Here is an 18,248-nt window from a genome sequence, read left to right on the forward strand (position 1 = left end):
GCCCCCCGCCTCAACGCGCAGCGACTTCTTCTGAAACTGGCGGGTCAGTGCGGGGGGGTGGGGGTCCTTCTTGGCAGCCAGCCAGGGGCGGCCACTGGAGAAACCTGCCCCCACACTCCACGGCGCCCCCCTCCTCTGAAGCCGGCCTCCCATAGTAGTGGGAAGAAAATGTGGAATCCTGAACACAGTAAAGTCAAGTGGTGGAGAGGGGTCGAGTCTCAAACTGGGTGTCTCCAGAGGAGCTGCCACGCTGAGGGAGATGGTGCCCCTCCTGGGGGCGCTCCCTTCGCGTGGATCTGCGGTTGGAAGAAGGAGGGGTGCCGTCCCCCGGGGGTTCCTGGAACGAGGCCGCCGACGGGACTGAGAGGCCGGCCCCTCCCGGCGGGGGAGGGGCTCGATCCGGGGGCGGAGGCCGGGGCTCCCCGGCTTCGGCATCCCGGCCGGGCGACAGCCTGCGGCTCGGCGCGGCGCTGCGCTCCGGCCGGGCTGGCGCTGCATTCTCCGAGTCTCCACCAGAGGCTGCGGGAGCTGGGAAGGGATCCGTCCCTTGCACACTTCCCCCCTAGTCAGACACGCACGCTCCCTCGCTCCCGCTCGCTCACTCCCTCGCTCTCCCTCGCTCCCTCGCTCACACACACGCGCGCACACGCCGCCGCGGCTCCCTCTCTCGCGCCCGCTCTCCCTCTGGCTCCTCCGGGCGGCCGCCGGGCTCCGGACTCGCCCGTCAGCGCCGGGGCTCCCGCCTCACGCAGCGTCCCGAGGCTGCAGGACTGGGAGAGCCCCGGGCCGCTCCCCGAGGTAAGAGCGCGGGGTGCCGCGGGAGGGGCGGCCGGATCGCCGCCGAAGGGAGGCTGCCCAGCCGGGAGGGAGCCCCCTGGCCGGCGGGAGCCGCCCGGCAGGCGGCGCGGGGGGGCGAGCCTCCCGCCGCAGGAGGAGCCCGGGTGCCCGCGCCCGGGCCCCGCGCGCCCCCTCCTCTCGGCGGGGCGGGCAGGGAGGGAGTTTCCCACGTCCAAACTTTCCCCGGCGCGGAGCCGAGCCGCCTCTCGGCCCGGAGCCAGCGGTCCCCGCCCGCCCCCCACCCCATCCGCCGCGCGCCCCGGAGCCTCTGGGATCCCGGCGGGTCGCCGGGTGGCAGCGCCGGGGGCCAAGCCCGCGCGCCGAAAGGGGCTGGAGAGGTGGCGCACAGCCTCGACACGGGGACGGGGACCCAGGCGTTCCCGGCGCCCCCCACCTTCTTCTACCAGGTTTCGGCTCCCGGCCCCTCCCAGAGGCGGGGTCCGAGCCGGGAAATAACAGCACGGCGTGATTGTGTGCGCGGGTGTGTGTGTGTGTGTGTATGTGCGTGTGTGTGTGCGCGCGCGAGGTCGTGCCGCGTCCGGGGGCACCCAGAAGCTGACTCAAGCCGCGGCAACACGCGCAGCTGCGGCCACCTCGGGAGGAGGGGGAGAGCTGGCCCACGGGGACCCCCCGCCGGCCCCACCAGCGCGAACTCTCTCCCCTGGGGCCGTCGGGCCGGTGAGCGAAGGGCAGCGCTGCCCTCTCCCCTAGCATCTGGCTCCGGCCACACTGTCCCTTCAACGGAATAAGGACAGGGCCGACAGCCTCACGTCCAAAGGGAGCGTCACTTGGGACTGACCCTAGGGGGCCCGGGCGCTGATGAGGGAGTTGTGGATTGTGTGGGCGCGCTGGGTGCTGGGCGGCCCGCAGAGGGCACAGTCGGGACCCATCTTACTAGGGCCTCCAGACTTGACTTCCCCTCTCCCTCTTCCCTGGGGCTGCCAGGCCCCTGCCCCAGCCAGGGCGTGGGGGGGTGGGGCTGGAGACCACCAGGCGGGGCCGCAGCAGGAGGAGCTAATCCGGAGTCCCTCGGGGTCTCCCCGAGCTGCAGGGGCACCCCCTGGTGGCGGGCAGAGAAGCCGCCGTTTCCAACACTCGCGCTTCTGGGAACCCTCGTGTCTTCTCTACCACCCCTCTGGGCCTGGCCTAGGGTTGCCCAAACCAACTCTTTTCTGTGTCTGACTCCAGCTTTCTCTGGGTCTCTGGGTCTGGCCAAGGTGCCCCGATCACCGGCAGCGGCTCATCTGAGGGATTTACCTGCTGCCAGCCCTCTGTCGGCCCCTCCTGCGAGGTTCTGGATCTTATTCTCTTTCTCCCCCACTAGTCAGCGCCACTGCCCTACATCAGCATCACCATTGCCTTGGAACCCATAGGCTCCTCCCTAACCATCATGGCTCTCTGTCCCTCATTAGTACCCCATATATTGGTCCATCAGTGCCCACTCCGTCCCCCTTAATTACCCCTATTCAACGGTCATTTGGGGGATTCGGTCTCTACACCCATCCTTTGGTCTTTGCCCATCTACGACCATTTCTCCTCCACCCATCTTCCATCCTGCCTGCCTCAGTTTCCCTCTGCAGCAGTCACCCGCTCCCTGGCCCAGCTACTTCTCCAGCCCCTATTCCTCTCCATCTCCCAGTGTCTGGGATGCTTCTCTTCCATTCCTCCTGGAAGGGAAGGCCATTGTTGACATTTTAACCCTGCTTCCTAGGGGTGTCTGCGTACCCACCTGAGACCACGCTCTCCAGTGCCTGTGGGGCAGGTGCTTTGCAAAAGCAGCCAGGTCTGTCTCAAGCAAGGGGCAGCTGCCTTTCCTGAGAAGCCCTCTCAACGGGCTCCTGGCGATGAGGAACCCCCTCCCCTATTCCTGACTGTGAGCACATTAGAGACCCTTAGACCCCACGCTTTCCCCTTTCAGAATCCCAGGTCACACCATAAGCTATAGCCAGAGACGGAATAGGAGCCCAGGTGTCCCGACTTCCAGGCCTTCCCAATTCTCCTTATATGTCGGGCAGGTCTGGGGGGAGACGAAACAGTTTTCTGCCTTCACACTGCAAGCAGAACAAGAAGACCCCTGCTTACATGAAAGAGGTGTTTAAATGAGACCCCCATGCTCCTCCGCCAGTACCCAGGGAAAGCCGTTGAAATCCCTTTTGCAGAGAAGCCTAAATAACACACTGAGGATGCAGCTCGGCCCCTAAATGTTCAGCGTTACCCCCGGCAAGTCCCAGCCCTTCTATAAAAAGTGTGTGTGCACGGAGGGGGTGGCTGTGATCTCCAGCCGTTTCAGTTGGTCTGGAATAATTGTGTCTAGAGGCAGGACTTCCAATTCCCCAGCCATTTCCCAAGGCTCTGCTTTTTCCGAGGCCTTCTCAGGAGCTCTGTGCTCCACGGCCCTCTGAGGGGGGCTGGGCAGGGACCCCAGGAGGGTCTGTCTCCTCTGAGGTAGCAAAGTTTGGAGCAGCTAGTTTATTTACCACATGGGTGATAGGAATCAGCCAATTAAATCTCCTTGCCTCTCTCTCTGTTCTTTTTTTTTCGGTTTTCTCCTTTTTCTTCCATCAGGAAGCTCCATTCGGAAATATAGCCTCAGGTATTCCGAGAGAGAGAGAGAGAGAGAGAGAGAGAGAGAGAGAGAGAGAGAGAGAGAGAGAGAGAGGGAGGGAGGGAGACAGAGACAGAGAGAGACAGAGAGAGAGACAGAGAGACAGAGAGACAGACAGAGAGAGACAGAGAGAGAGAGATTCCTGTTTATATAACTCCAGCAGCAGCCAGTGCGACTCGGCCTGCGAGGGGGTGGGAGCTGAGGATGGAGTCAGTGTTGTTCCAGGAAAGAGACCTTAAGGAGTTTCCTTGGGCTGGGGTCTCAGGCCTGGGGGCTTCCCCATCCTGTCTTGGGGCAACCCAAACAGGGCGCTAGGGACTGGGGACAAGGAATCCACCCCTGTCAGTCCAAGAGGAGACCCAGGCCTCAGGCCAAGCTCAGGAAGAAAAGCTTCATGCCCCCAGAGAAGGTGCTGTACCCTTCATGCCTCCCACCTCCCACACCCCCACGGGACTCTTCAGAGTGCCCTTAAGATGGAGCTCTTGACCAGAGGCCTTTGCTTCCTGGAATCTTGTGTTTTGTTATAGGCCTCTCTAGAGAAAGCCTAGATTTTTTTTTCAAACTACCAAGGACAGGCTCTGACCTCAACTTTTTCATCAGCGCAACGGGCATAATTGAATTTTGTCTTTTCTCCCATGGAGGAGACAAGGACTAACAAGAAACTTGTTTGCAAAATGGTCTGAGCTCTAGGTATCTGCCTGCATGTTTTTCTCATTGAGAATGATGCAGAGTGGCTGCCGGGACAATGTGGATGGAGGCATGGCTGTCATGTACAGTTGGGTAGGTTGCTGACTGTCCAAGGGGACTCAGTACCAGAGACTAGGGGCTGAAATCCATCCTAAGCTCCACTCAACAAATCAGGTGCGCTAAAGGCAGACTGTGTCCTTCCTTTGGAAGAAGGGCCACCATTCTCTAATTTGCAAAATAGGTTTCATATACCCTCTGGCCATGGGCCTGTAGCACTACGTGCCCCCAGAGGAGGATATTTTTTTTAATTCCCACAGAGTTGCCCAACTGGGGGTTAAGGATATACATACTACTTACTCTTTAGCCCAATTCTCTAACAGCGTGGACACCCTTCTGGATACGGTAGTCTGGGTCTGAACACATGGTGTGCAGGGACCTGGAGGGATTCCCTTCCTGCCCCGTGTCTCCTTCCATGTCCCATCGGCAGGTCCCTTCCTGCTGTCACATAGAGATTAAGATGGGAGCTTCAGACCCACAGCCTTCAACCATCCACTGCTACTAGCTCCCTCTTTCGTGTAATATAAATAGCTGATTAAGAACATGGGCATTGGGGTCAGACTAGCTTGGATTTGTGACTTGCTGGCTGTGTGACTTTGGGAAGGTTACTTTGCCTCTCTGAGCCTCAGTTGCGTCCACTGTGAAATGGGGGGGAAAATGGTAATACCTACCTTATTAGGTTGTTGTGAAGATTACATGTGCGTGAGTGTGTATGCTGCTTAGCACAGTGCCTGACACACAGGACACTCAAACAATGAAGCAGTTTTGTTACTGTTATCATCCTCTGTTTGTGTCCCTTGGTTTCCGCGGGGCTGAAGGCAGCTGTTCCTCTGTTTGGTTTTGTGCGTGACTTTGGCTGCCTACACCCCTGCAGGAGGGTGAAGATGAGTCGGGACCACCAGGATCTGTCTCTGACCTCAGGATCCTTCAAGGGAGTGGCCAGTGCCTGCAGGTGGCTGGGGCATCAGAACACGTTCTAGATTCCCAGATTCATTTCACCCTAGTCTCTCCCTCTTTTTTCTTCTCCCATCCATCCCACGATCCCTGCTCTGACTCAGACCTCACTGGCTTTGCCTAAGCCGTTGTGGCAGCCTCCTCCCTGGCCTCCCAGCCTCTGATCCCCTCCCTACCGCAATCCCTGCTGCAGAAGAGTGATCTTTCTCCAACGCAGGTGGGATCGTGTCACTCGCTTGATTAAAACTCTCCTATGGCTCCCCATCGCCTACTGAATTAAGTCCGGTCTCTGCACCGTGACATTCAAGGTCCTTGTAATCCGTCTGCATCTTCCTTTATCTCCCACTGTGCCTCCAATCCGACACTCCTGCATTCAGCCACACCTGCCCTTCTACCTGAATGCCCTTCCCCTGAAGATCTTTGAAAGCATTAAAGACCCAATTCAAATAGTACCTTGCATCCACCCAGCCGTCAGTCTAACAGTCCATCCATTCGTTATCCAGTTTAAAATATACTTTCACACATCCATATTAGATGTTTACTCTGTGCTAAGCGTTGTGCTAAATGCTAGAGATACAACGGAGAACGAGCAGACACGATCCCAGCCGACAGGAATCTGATGGTCCTGGGAAGGAGACAGACAATTAAACAATTCTCATAAGCCATGATAAGAGCCAATGAGGGGCCAGCATTTGCTTCCAGGAGGAAGTGGTGGTTAAGCAGAGACCTGCAGGTTGATTGGCAGCCATCTAGGAGACGAAGGGGGCGGGGCAGTGGGAAGATGGGAACAGGCTCCAGGCCAAGGAGTGCAAGGTCCAGAGCTGAGAGAGAATATTGGAGGAGCTGCAAGTTCAGTGGCTGAAATGGAGCACAGAGAGCTTGGGGTCCAGGTGCTGGGGTTACAGGAAAGGAGGCCAGTGAAGTGGGTGGAAGCCCGGTCCTGTGGGCCTAGAGAGCCACGAGGAGGAGCTTGGACTGCGTCCTGAGAGCCGTGGGGAACCACTGAGGGGTTCTCAGCAGGAGAGTGGCATGATGGGATTGCCCTGAGAAGCCTCACTTTGCTGCTGGATGGAGAACGGATTGCTGGGGAAGATGGGGTCCAGAGCTGCCAGTGGCCAGGCCTGGGGAGTAGAGGAGGATGGTGAGGTTGGAGGAGTAGAATGGGCAGGGCTGGGAGATTTGGTAGATGTGGGGGACAGGAAGAGTCCTTGTTTCTGACTTGGGAAGCTATGTGGGTCTTCAAGAGGTGGAGACCAGCTGTGGACAGAGTGTATGTGAGATGCTGGTGGGACATGCAGTGGAGATGCCTGATGGACAGTTGTGCAGAAAAGACTGGGGCACCCTGAGAGTTCTAGGCCAGAAATAGATCTTTGAAGCCACAAGGATGGATGAGATCCCCCAGAATAAGTCTGTAGAATGCAAAGAACCTTGAGGGACCCTCAAATTTCAAGGACAGGTACATCCCGGGAAGCCTTCTCTGATCCATCCAGGCACAGATGACTTCCATCTACACTGAGCCCCCTAGAAATTAGTTTAGGTTTTGTTTTGTTTTGGTTTGTTTTTCCTGTCTGCCTTGTATCATCGACTGGCTCCACAGTTCTTAACCAGGAGTGATTTTGTGCCCAGGGGACATTTGGCAATGTCTAGTGACTTCTCTGGTTGTCACAGCTGGGTAAGAAGCTGCTACTGGCATCTAGTGGGTAGAAGCCAGGGGTGCTGCTAGACACCCTGCGATGCGCAGGACAGGCCCCACAGCAAAGAATTACGCAGCCCCGAGTGTTGATAGTACAGAGGTTGAAAAACCCAGCCATGGATGAGACGATCCTGAAGACAGGCTCTGGGTGGTTGTCATTTTGGTCTCCCCAGGGTCCAGCACGGCACATGACACATGGCTGAATCAAATTTGGGCTTGAGGAGGGGGCCTCAGTCCAAGCAGCAGTGAAGCCTACAATGCTTAAGTCCCAACCCTACCCAGGGTTGCCTGGCCCATCTCCAGCATCCTGGACCAGCCCACGATACAGGATGGAGGGAAGGATGAGCCGCCGGGGCAAACCTGCTGAAACGCTGCCAGAGACCCCAGAGATTGAGGGCGTGTTGCTGTGTATATCTTGCCAGCCTCATTTTTTTCCTTTTCTTGTTAACTTCTGTCATTTCTTTATCTCCCAAGTGAATATATGTTATTTTTTTTAACAGGCAAGTTACAGATAAACAATAGGAGAAACGTGACAACCTACTGATTAAGAGCACGGGCTCTGGAGTCAGAGAAAGCCAAGTTTAAATCCTGGCTCTGCCACTTACTAACTAACGGAGTGAGCCTCTGTTTCCTCGTCTGTAAAATGGTTTTAATGAACCTGCCTTGTAGGATTGTAGGGAAGAGTAAATGAGACGATATAGACAAAGGGTTTAGCCCAGCGCTGGGCTTGTAGGAAGTCTTCAGTACAGAGTCACTACATATGTGTATGTGTGTGTAAGTTTATATGTATGTATGTACATGTATGTGTCTTTTTGTATACGAAAGCATTTTTAATTAGCCATGATCCACCATTTGCCTAACATTTCAGTGCATATCCTTCTGCCATACGTGGATTTTAAAAAAATAAAAATGGCATCTCGCTTTATACATAGGCCTTTGTAACCTGCTTTTTTCACTCTATAATATATTGTGAATGTCTTGCCGTTTCGATAAATACACATCCACATCATCATTTTTTAAGAGCTGCATGGTTCTCCATTGTGTGGCTGGACCGTAATTCATTCAACCAGCCCCCACAGTTGGACATTTGGGTTGTTTCCAGTCCTTCGCGATTACAAACAATTCTGCAATGAACATCCTTGTACAAACATCTTCACGCTCTTGTCCGATGATTTCCTCGGGGACCACTTGGACATATTTGGCAGGAGGCATGTGGCCCTGACCAGATTCCTCAAGTAGAAGCCCTTGGGCCCAGGAAGGAGGTGGCTGGGGGTTCCCGGGGAAGGGAGAGGATGCCCGATGGCAGAGAACTGTTTTGGCCCCTGGAAAGCAGGTTCTGATGTTAAGACTGGGCTTCTCTAGGAGCGGAAACAGCCCCACCCTATCTCTCTGTTGTCACTGTGGTGCTTGCAGAGTGAGGCACCGGGGGTGAGGAGGTGGGCTCTGTGTGTGCGTGATGGGCAGAGTGACAGATACCAGGCAGGTGGGGACACAAGGTGGAGGGGCCCCAGGCAGGCTGATGGATGGGTAGGTGAGGCAGACGGATACAGGTCAGTGGGCAGACGAGATGATGGGCAGTGACGGGCTGAAAAGATTCAGGGGACCAGACACAGGACTGTGGCCTCCCAGCGGAGCCCACAGGAACCAGAAGCTGCAATCCTGTATTCAGGAGCATGGGGGAGTTCCTGGGAGATGCAGCCAGGCCCCGAGGCCAAGAGGCTCCCAGGGATTCTTCTTTCATCCAAGCATCTGTTTAGGATTAGGCATGTCAGAGCTGGAAGGATCTTTAGTGTGGATGGGCCCAACCCTATTATGCAGATGGGGAACTGAGGCCCCGGGGGAGAAGGGAACTTGCCTAGGGTCCTACAGTGTCTCAGCAACAGACTTAGCCCCTTGACTGTAATTCAGTCCATTATCATTTCCGTTTTTTTAAATGATCCTCTCACCTGGGCTTGAAAGGAAGGGGACCAGGTTGGCAGAGAGGCAGGTTATGGCCCAGCGGGGGAGGGTGCTGGGAGGTCAGAGTGAGCCTGGTCATGAATTTCTCCATCTATCCTCCTCCCACGATTGTATTTCTGCCACCCTACTGTGTGCTGTTGAAAGCACAGACCCACTGTGTCTCTGCCACTTACTAGCTGAATGACCGCAGATAAATTGCCCCACCCGTGCCTCAGTTTCCTCGTCTGTACCTACCTCAGAGGTTTGTTGAGAGGATTACAGGAGTTAATAAAGTCCTTAGAACAGTGCTGGGACCATCCTAAGTGCTCCATGAGCCTTAATTACTAATATTCCACTATCTTGCCCTTATTTTTTTCCTCTGAATTCTGTATGTGTCAGTGTGCACACTCACAGGCACCTCCACAAGCACGCTGTATCCCCTTGAAGGCGAAGAATGTGTCTTTCTCATCCTGTATCTCATCTTCATCTCTCACCACCAGGGCCCTCTAGCCAGCTGGGCACGTACGTAGTAGGTGCTCAGTAAATGCGTCTTGAAGTGGCTTGTGGACTGTATCTGGTTGAAGGGATTAGGGAAGTTTCATCAGAGGGTGGCGGCCGGCCGTGGAGCTGTGTGTTGGGGTCTAGGATGGCTTTGCGGCGGTAGAGGCGGCAGCGTGGGCATCCCAGGTGGGGGGACAGCATGAGAGAAGCGGGGAAGCTTGGGGAACGTCTGGTGACAGATCATTGCCTGCTGTGACCAGAGCACCGAGACCATAAAAGGGAGGAATGAGAGAGGCTGAGAAAGGGGGGATTCAGCAGAATTCAGAAGGGTGGGCCTCCAGGCCGGGGGATGCAGGCCATGGGGAGCTATTGACTAGAGCTTTAAGGAGATCACGCTGATGGCATTGTTTTAGGATCGACTTGAAGGAAAGAGAAAGGAAGCAGCAGGCAGGGGCAGCTGAAATCGTCCCGGAGACAAGTGAGGTTGGGGCTCGAATGAGGTCGTGGAGAACAGCCGCCAGAGGGAAAAGGCACTGAGGAAATAGGATCAACATGACTGCTGGGGGCCTCCCCGGTTGCGCAGTGGTTGGGAGTCCGCCTGCCGATGCAGGGAACGCGGTTCGTGCCCCGGTCCGGGAGGATCCCGCGTGCCGCGGTGCGGCTGGGCCCGTGAGCCATGGCCGCTGGGCCTGCATATCCGGAGCCTGTGCTCCACAGCGGGAGAGGCCACAACGGTGAGTGGCCCGCGTACCGCAAAAAACAAACAAAAAAAAAGAAACATGACTGCTGGTCGTGGAAGATGAGGGAGACAGAGAAGTAAAAAATGATGGTGTCAAGCCTGGGTGTCTGGGAGAACTGGGGCACCGTCAACCACTTTGGGGGTCTGTATTTGGGAGGTATGGGGAAAAGCTGAGATGCCAGCTAAGGTTCATCCATCCAGCCTCCCATATAAGCCATCCATCCATCCACCACCCAATCCATCTTCCTCCTGCCCACCCGCCTCCATTTAAACATCCATCTGCCCAGTCTACCCCTCCTTCCCCCTCCTCCACCCCTCTATCCATCCACCCGTCATCCACCACAGAGGTACCACTGCCTTTCTTTCCATCTCCTGCTATCCATTTATCCACACTCATTCATCCATGATCCTCCAACTTATTCATCCATCCAAGTTACATTTCTTGTGAGCCTACAATGCGCCAGGCTCTGGTAAAATCTTATCACAAGCCTTGAGAGATGCTTGATTGATAATAAAGATAGTGATTAGAAAATCCAGTAGAAGAGACCAGAATTCTTTTCCCTAGAAGAAAGAAATTTGAGAGGACACTTTATGTCTCCAAAGCACGGAGGATGCCCCGAAAGGAGGTGGTCTGCAGATCAGCTGTGTTCTATTCTTGCAGCTGGAGGGACTGTGGTTAGCTTGGGGGGACGACTGCCTTATTGACCATTACAGGTGTCTGAAGTACCCACCTGATCATGTGTTTGGGCTAAAGGGGGACACAAAATCTATAGGGGCGACTTAGAGGGGATGAGTACAGACTGGGGCATTTATGGTGCAGTTAGTGGAGAAGGACTCAGGACTTGCCTTGAAGAAAGGTGGGGAAGGGGGAGTGGAGGAGCAGAGGACCACGGTGAGGGGAGCTTCGGGGGAAGCAGACAAACCTGTGGCTGGGATGAGCCAGGACAAAATAGGGCACCTTAGGGCTTCCCTGGTGGCGCAGTGGTTGAGAGTCCGGCTGCCGATGCAGGGGACGCGGGTTCGTGCCCGGGTCCGGGAGGATCCCACAGGCCGCAGAGCGGCTGGGCCCGTGAGCCATGGCCGCTGAGCCTGCGCGTCCGGAGCCTGTGCTCCGCAACGGGAGAGGCCACAGCAGTGAGAGGCCCGCATACCGCAAAAAAAATTAGGGCACCTTAATTCTCAAAGCAACCCTTAGGGGAAGGGCCCCTCCATTCTCCTCACTCAGCTTCCATCCCTTCACAAGCCAACATTTCTCTCTGAGCACCCCACCTCTTACACAGCCCTGACCCCTCCCAAAGCCTCTCCCCCGCCTGGATTTAGCCCTGATCCCTTCACTGAGCCCCTGTTCTCTCTTCTGAGCCTTGTTTCCTCAAGATTCCCAGTCTCCTCACAAATCCCAGGCTCTCAGCGGAGCCCCTGGCCAGAATTCCCCCCTCTCAGAGCCCTCACCTCCTCTCAGAGCCCTCACCTCCTCTCAGAGCCCTCACCTCCTCTCAGAGCCCTCACCTCTTCCCTGAGCCCTCACCTCTTCTCAGAGCCCTCACCTCCTCTCAGAGCCCTCACCTCTTCTCTGAGCCCTCACCTCCTCTCAGAGCCCTCACCTCTTCTCAGAGCCCTCACCTCTTCTCTGAGCCCTCACCTCCTCTCAGAGCCCCCACCTCTTCTCTGAGCCCTCACCTCTTCTCAGAGCCCTCACCTCTTCTCTGAGCCCTCGCCTCTTCTCAGAGCCCTCACCTCTTCTCTGAGCCCTCGTCTCTTTGTGGAAGCCCTCTCCTCTCATGGCAGATGCCCCAGCAGAGCTCTCACTCCCCTCTGCAAGAGCCCTAGCCCACTGCAGAGCACCCACGCACCCCCTCCTGGAGCCCCAGATCCTCTCACAGGGCCCCATCCCCTCCTGGACAACCCAGGTCCCTCGCAGAGTACCTACCACTTCTCTTAGCTCCTGGCCACTTTCTGCATGTACTTCCCTTGTTCTCTAACAGAATATCTGTCCCTGTTCTGAACCCTCCTCTCCTCTCTGAGGCCGCATTCCCTCATGGAGCCCTCCTGCTGGCCCACATCTCAGGAACCAGACCTTGCTCTCCAGCCTGTGTCAACTGGCAGGCAGTGGCTTCAACTCTACAGCCATCCCTGGGGCTCTGCATCAACCCAGTCAGCCCACAAGACCCTCCCCACAGCCTGTGCAGTACCCTGGGGGGCACTGGGGATGGAGGGACTCATAGGTGCCCAAGTGGGCTGGACTCGGGGCAGAGACCAGCAGCTCTGGCAGCTCAGCTCGATTCGTGGGCTGGGAGAAGCTGGAGACTACTGCTGCTTCTGGGTTAGGAAAACAATCACGAATTAGAGAAAATGCTTTGGGAAATTGCTCTGCTGCCTGAGGGGAGGTCGCCTTGGGAGGGAGGGAAAGAGGCCCTAAGCCAGCAATGGCTTCCCGTGGCCTCGCCCATCGGCTCCAGACCATCTGCTTGGCGTTCGAGGCCCCAAGCACGGTCACCGGCCGAGTGCTGACACCCACCTGGTCCAGCTAAGCCATTGCTCCAAGGTCCATTCTCACCTGCGGAACTTTGCTCACCTGGGCTGAGCTCTTCCACCCATTTAGCGTGAGCGCTTCCTTCCGGTCCTTCACGAACCATTGTTAGCTGTCTTGACTCTTTGACAGTCCCTCAAGGCCAGGAACCGCGTCTTGTACTACTATACTAGCAGGCAGGCAGATGGATCTGGGCACCCGTCCTCATCTGATACATATTGGCTGGGTGGCCTTGGGCAAGTCTCTTTGACTTTCTGAGCCTCAGTTTCCTCATCTGTAAAGAGGGACGAGCAAGGCCTCCCTTGCTGAGTTGTTACTGGGAATGAATGAGGTAAGGGGCACACAGTGCCCTGCTCAATATAGGTATCAGATTAATGAAGATGACCCTGCGCATCTTATAGCCAGATCAGAACAGTGGCCATGGGAGGCTGCACTTATCTATGAATATGCACTTATCAGCAACATCCCCAGCTGCCTTCTTTTACCTGTCTGTCCATCATTCCCCTACGGAGAAGATACAGAAAGAGGACACATGAGCTTCAGGACAAGCACTTGGGGGTTCCTGATATAAGAAGATGAGGCAATAGATGTTGAATTTTATGAGTCTTCTGGCCATCAGGCGAGACTCAAGCCAGACCACCCTCTGTCAGGAGGAATTGGGACAGTAGCCTAGATCTTGGGTTCTGGAGCCAGACTGCCTGGGTTTGCGTCTGCACTTTCCTAGCTGCCTGACCCTGAACAAGTGACTTAACCACTTCAGTTTCCCCATCTGTAAAATAAGAATGATAATCACAGTACCTGCTTCATAGGGTGTGGTGAGGACTAAAAGAGCTAATATTTGTAAAGTGCTTAGAACGGTGTCTGATACCTATTAAACTCTAGAAAAGGGTTTGTCAAATAAAATTGATGAAGGATTCAGGGACATAGGAGTGGACAGCCGGGAAGCTCAAGCATAGGAAATGGGCTTTCAGAATCGGGTTTTTGCAGAGCTAGAGTCCAGCCAGTTGCCCGTCAAATTGGCCTCTTTCTAAATAAGGAGAGCACGGGATGTTCTCTAAGTAAAAGGGCTTTTTCTGGAGATCACTGGAGAGCTTCATTTGGAGAAGGATGGGCCCAGGCACGTGGCACACAGAGGCTGCCTCTGCAGAGGGCAGCAGGGAAAGGGATCTAGGGTTCACAGTAGCACCTCTGAGCCCCGAGGGTCTCGCCTGCCCTTTCTGTGGCGCAGTGGAGGTTCCCTCCTGGCGTGACTATTCTCTTCCTGCCCATGACAGGTGAGACCAATCGCTGGTTCCTATGGTGGAGGGGGACCAAGATGCTTTGTCAGGGGGTCTCAGAGAATTCCCTCCCACAGGCTGGCTGAGCAGGGAGTGGAGGCTGTGTCCTGGGATCCACTGCTCACCGCAGCACTGGGAAAGTACAGTGGACCAGGCACGGTCCTTGCCCTTGAGGGAATTGGGGAGAAACAGATAATTCCTGGAGTCCCTCTTCTCCTTGGGCCTCAGTTTCCTCATTTGTTCTCTTCCTTTTTACAGAGTGGTCCTTCCACCTGCCCCGCTCTTTTTATCCTCCTCCCCAGGCTCCTCCCCAAGCAGAGGATGGGAGGGGCCCCCAGGGAGGAGAGAGAGTTTGTACAAACTGGAGGCATGACTGGAACTTCTGATTGGCTGGTCAGGGCCATTCTTTTCCCTGGTTGCCATAGCAGCCATTTCCTGGGGTTGTCAGTGATGAAACTCATAACATTGTTTTCAAATAATCCGTGTAATTGAAATAACAATTGAGCTGTTAACTCGTCTCTCACACTCGGGCTGGGACAGAGCCTCCTTTCCTTACACCCTCCTGCCCACCCCAGGAGGCTTACACCCTCCTGCCCATCCCAGGAACCTTATACCCTCCTGCCCACCCCAGGAAGCTCTGGTCCCTCTCCATCTCCTCTCTGAGGCTCCAGCCCCTTCCTTGGGTTGGAGGGAAAAAGAGGTAAATTTATTATAAAATCCTAGAAACTCAGGCCCCCAGAGTTGAACCAGAACTTAGAAACCAGAATCCACCCCCCCCCATCTTTTGCAACCAGAGGCACAGAAGAGGAAGGGGCTTAACCAGGGTCACGCAGGAAGGAAACAGCTGAACTAAGACATGCATGTCTGTTCGTCAGTGGAGGTTGGAGTTGATATGTTGCACTGAGGGGTTGATAGAAGTCCACAGAACTGCCTTCTCTAAGGACTTGAGCTTGTATGAATCCTTACCTACTCCTACCCCCATTTTACAAGTGAATAACTGAGGACCTGAGAAGTTAAGCTTCATACACGTGATTTTTATAACTTTCCAGAAAATACCTATTGAATGGGTGGATCTCAAAGAGCACAGACCACTTCTCTCTCTCTTCACTCCCCTCCCCACCAACAAGAAACTAAGAGCTGGCTTCTTCAGTCAGAGGACTTCTTGGAAAAGGGGGTTGAGAGCGATGTGGAGATGTGTGGCTTAGAGGAAGAGGAGGATGGATTCCTGGAGGAGATAATAGGAGGAGGGAATTCCGCAGTACCGAACCGCGCCCCGCCTCCCCGCCCACCATCCACCCCTAGTCAGAGGCTGCGTGTTCAGAAGCATAAACGTGAGCAACGCAGATCCTTTTGCCCAATCCTCAACCTGGGGTGGATTGAAAACTGGAAGAAGCAAGGCCTCTTCTATTAGTAAATGTCTCCATGCACATGTGGGAATGCAGGTCTGCACAGACAGCTCCCTATGTTGGCAGCTTCACTGAGGATAAAAGCATTTAAAAAAAAAAAAAGGCGGGTTGAGGGGGGAAGTGTCTGGTCGCTGTCCAAGGTACTCACTGGGTCCGCAGACTGTGGATGGCTGGGGCAGGAGGCACTTGCTGGGACTGGGGGTGGGGACAGTTCTCTGAATGTGAGACTGGGTAACAGCAAGAGGCTGGCTTCCTTCCCTGGATTCCAGAGTGCTAGAACCGCTCAGGGTCTTGGCAACCATCTACTCCCTCCGTTCATTCATTCTTACTTATTCAACATTTATTGAGCACCTACTCTATACCAGGCACTGTGTGGGCCATGAGGATATGAGAACTAGGGACACCCAGTCTCCATCTTCAAGGGCTCTTTCAGTCTTTTGGGGAAGACACACACACACACACACACACACACACACACACACACACACACCCTTTGTGAGGGAAGTGACTTGGGCTCAATGTTGAAGGATGAATAGGAGTTCTCCAGGTAGATAATGGAGCAAATAGCATTTCAGAGGGGCAGCATAGGAAAAGAAAGGGAAGTATTCATAGTTTAGAGAGCATTGAGAAGTTCTGTGTGGCTCAAGTTTTGGCTCAAGTATTGGTTCTGGAGAAGGACAGTGACTTGTCCAAAGTGCCACCTTGAGTTGGGGCACAGCTAGGGCTAAAACATGATACCTTACTTTGTCAGAGAACCAGAACTTCAGAGCTAGTTGGATCTTTGAAAGACTCTAGTCCAAACCGCCCATTTTTCAGATGGGAAAATAGAGGGTCAGGGATGTTCAGTATTGTGCTTGGGATCGCACAGTAAGGATGTAGCAGAGCTGGGATTTGAAATCTGGTCTGTTTGATATTAAAGCCTGAACTGTGTTCACAGAACAAAAGCTGGGAGCAGGGTGAGTGCCACCGCAGCTCAGCTAGAGAGGGCTCGGGCAAGGTCAGGCTGCCCCAGCGGGACCTTTCCCTGGGGTGGGATGGGCAGCCTGGGCCAGCTCTGGTCCCATTGTTGGCACTCAGCACTTGCACAGGAAGAGCACGACTCCAGCAGGAAAACTCAGCAGCAGGCCTTCCTCTTGGCTGGAGTGAGCCTGGTCCTACTTGCAGTCCTGCCCCGACTCTCTGAGTGACCTTGGGCAAGACATTACCTCTCTCCAGGTCTTATTTTCCACAGTCATCTATATCATAGGAGTATCCTCCTCGCCTTCTCTCCGGGGCAGTCGTTCTTAATGGCGAGGAGGAAGGGGGCATGATTTGGACCCCTAGCGGACGTTTGGCAGTGTCTGGAAACAGCTTGGTTGACAGGGGTGCTACTGGCATCTAGTGGGTAGAGGCCAGGGATGCGGCTGAACAGCCTACAGTGTGCAGGACAGCCCCTGCCACAGAGAATTATCCAGTCCAGGATGTCAACAGTGCCAAGGTGGAGAGGCCCTGCAGTCCGAGCCTTGGTGAAAATCAAATGAGGCCACGAGGGTGGGCACCGAGGGCTGTGCAGAGGTGCACCCCAAGCTGTAATGTAGAGAAGCAGAAGTGACCTTGATGTTGGTCAGACCTGGCTGTGTTGAGAAGTATTTAACCTCTCTGAGCCTTCGTCGCTTCATCAGTGAAACAGAGGCAGTGATAATAGCCCCTATCTCAGGAGACTGTTGAGAGGGTGTGATGAGATCACGTATGCAGGTGGCAGAGGAAAACGGCAACACGGGAAGTTGAGGGGGCCCCCACCCTGAACCCCTCTACTGCAGACGCAAATGCTGAGCCTTTAAGCTCAAACTGCCGAGCCAGCTCTGCCATGCAGAGCTAAGGGATCTTGGGCAACTTAACCACTCTGTGCCTCAATTTCTCATCTGTAAAATGGGGAAGACAGTAGTACCTACCATATAGGTTTGGTGGGAAGGTTAAAAATGAGTTAACAGACGTAAAGCACTTAGAATGGCACACAGTAAGTGCTATGCAAATGTTAGCTACTATTGTTGTTATGTCGTTGTTGTTGTTGTTATTATTATTGTTATATGGATTCTATCTGGAACAAGGCACTCACACAGGTTGCAGAAGGTGCCTCAGACACTAGCTTCTCTAGATGCCGTCTCTTTACAGCTTTCTGCCTGTCCCTCCCCCACTACCCAAGCCTCCCATGGACCCAGCTTAGGGCCTCTGCGACCCTGCCAAGGCTGCTGGTCTCCCTCTCAACAGCTCCCACCCTGCTTGTCTATAGCTTCATGAATCCCATCTCCACCCTTACCCTCCTCCTTTCCTGTTGAGTCCACCAGAGCCAGAGATGGCTGTGAGAAGCTGAATCCATGGGGAGGGAGACATGGGCACCTGTCCCTCACTCTATAACTCAGGCCCCATTACACCAGCTCTCAGCCCTGAACACTCATATCCTGACTGCTCTGGACTAGCCCTTGACTAACCCTTCAGAGAATGGATAAATTCTTTAGCACAGGGTTTCACAACCTCAGCACTGCTGACATTTGGGGCTGGATAATTCTTTGCTGAGGAGGGCTTCTCTGTGCATTGTAGGATGTTTAAAGCATCCCTGGTCTCTACTAAGTAGAAACCAATAGCTCCCCACCTCCAGATGCAACAACCAAAAATGAGCCCAGACATTGCCAAATGTCCCCTGGGTGGCAAAATCATCTTCGGTGGAGAATCACTGTTCTAGAACTTTGTTATAAAATGTGAGTTTCTGTCTTATAGTATCCTGGCAGAGACGCTTTCAAAACCTAATGAATGTCCTCAGATTGGGCCCCTGATGCCACCCTCAACTGTATCCCATTTTACAACCAAAATTCTAATCCTTTGACCCACTGTCAAAACCAATTGGCCACAAGCATCAGGCCCAACTCCCAAACTCTAGGCCGTGACTCCAAACCCGGAATCTTAATCTTAAATCCAGAACTTCAACCTATTACCCAAATCCCACACCTTAATTCAAATTCTAATCCTAAACCCTCAACCTGTTCTAAAACC

At 54.4% G+C, this 18,248-nt stretch overlaps 1 protein-coding gene across 1 annotated transcript in view; it reads left to right on the plus strand.

Annotated features, from left to right (window-relative positions):
• Nucleotides 1-684: 684 nt before the first annotated feature.
• The window catches only part of CDH22 (cadherin 22), a 124,374-nt gene continuing 106,810 nt past the window's right edge, over nt 685-18,248 (plus strand). The window contains exon 1 of the mRNA XM_060032676.1: nt 685-798. The gene's annotated coding sequence lies outside the window, so the exon portion shown is untranslated. The remainder of the gene's footprint in view (nt 799-18,248) is intronic.

The sequence above is a fragment of the Delphinus delphis genome, chromosome 15 (genome assembly GCF_949987515.2).
Source record: "Delphinus delphis chromosome 15, mDelDel1.2, whole genome shotgun sequence".
In the NCBI taxonomy this organism is placed as follows: Eukaryota; Metazoa; Chordata; class Mammalia; order Artiodactyla; family Delphinidae; genus Delphinus; species Delphinus delphis.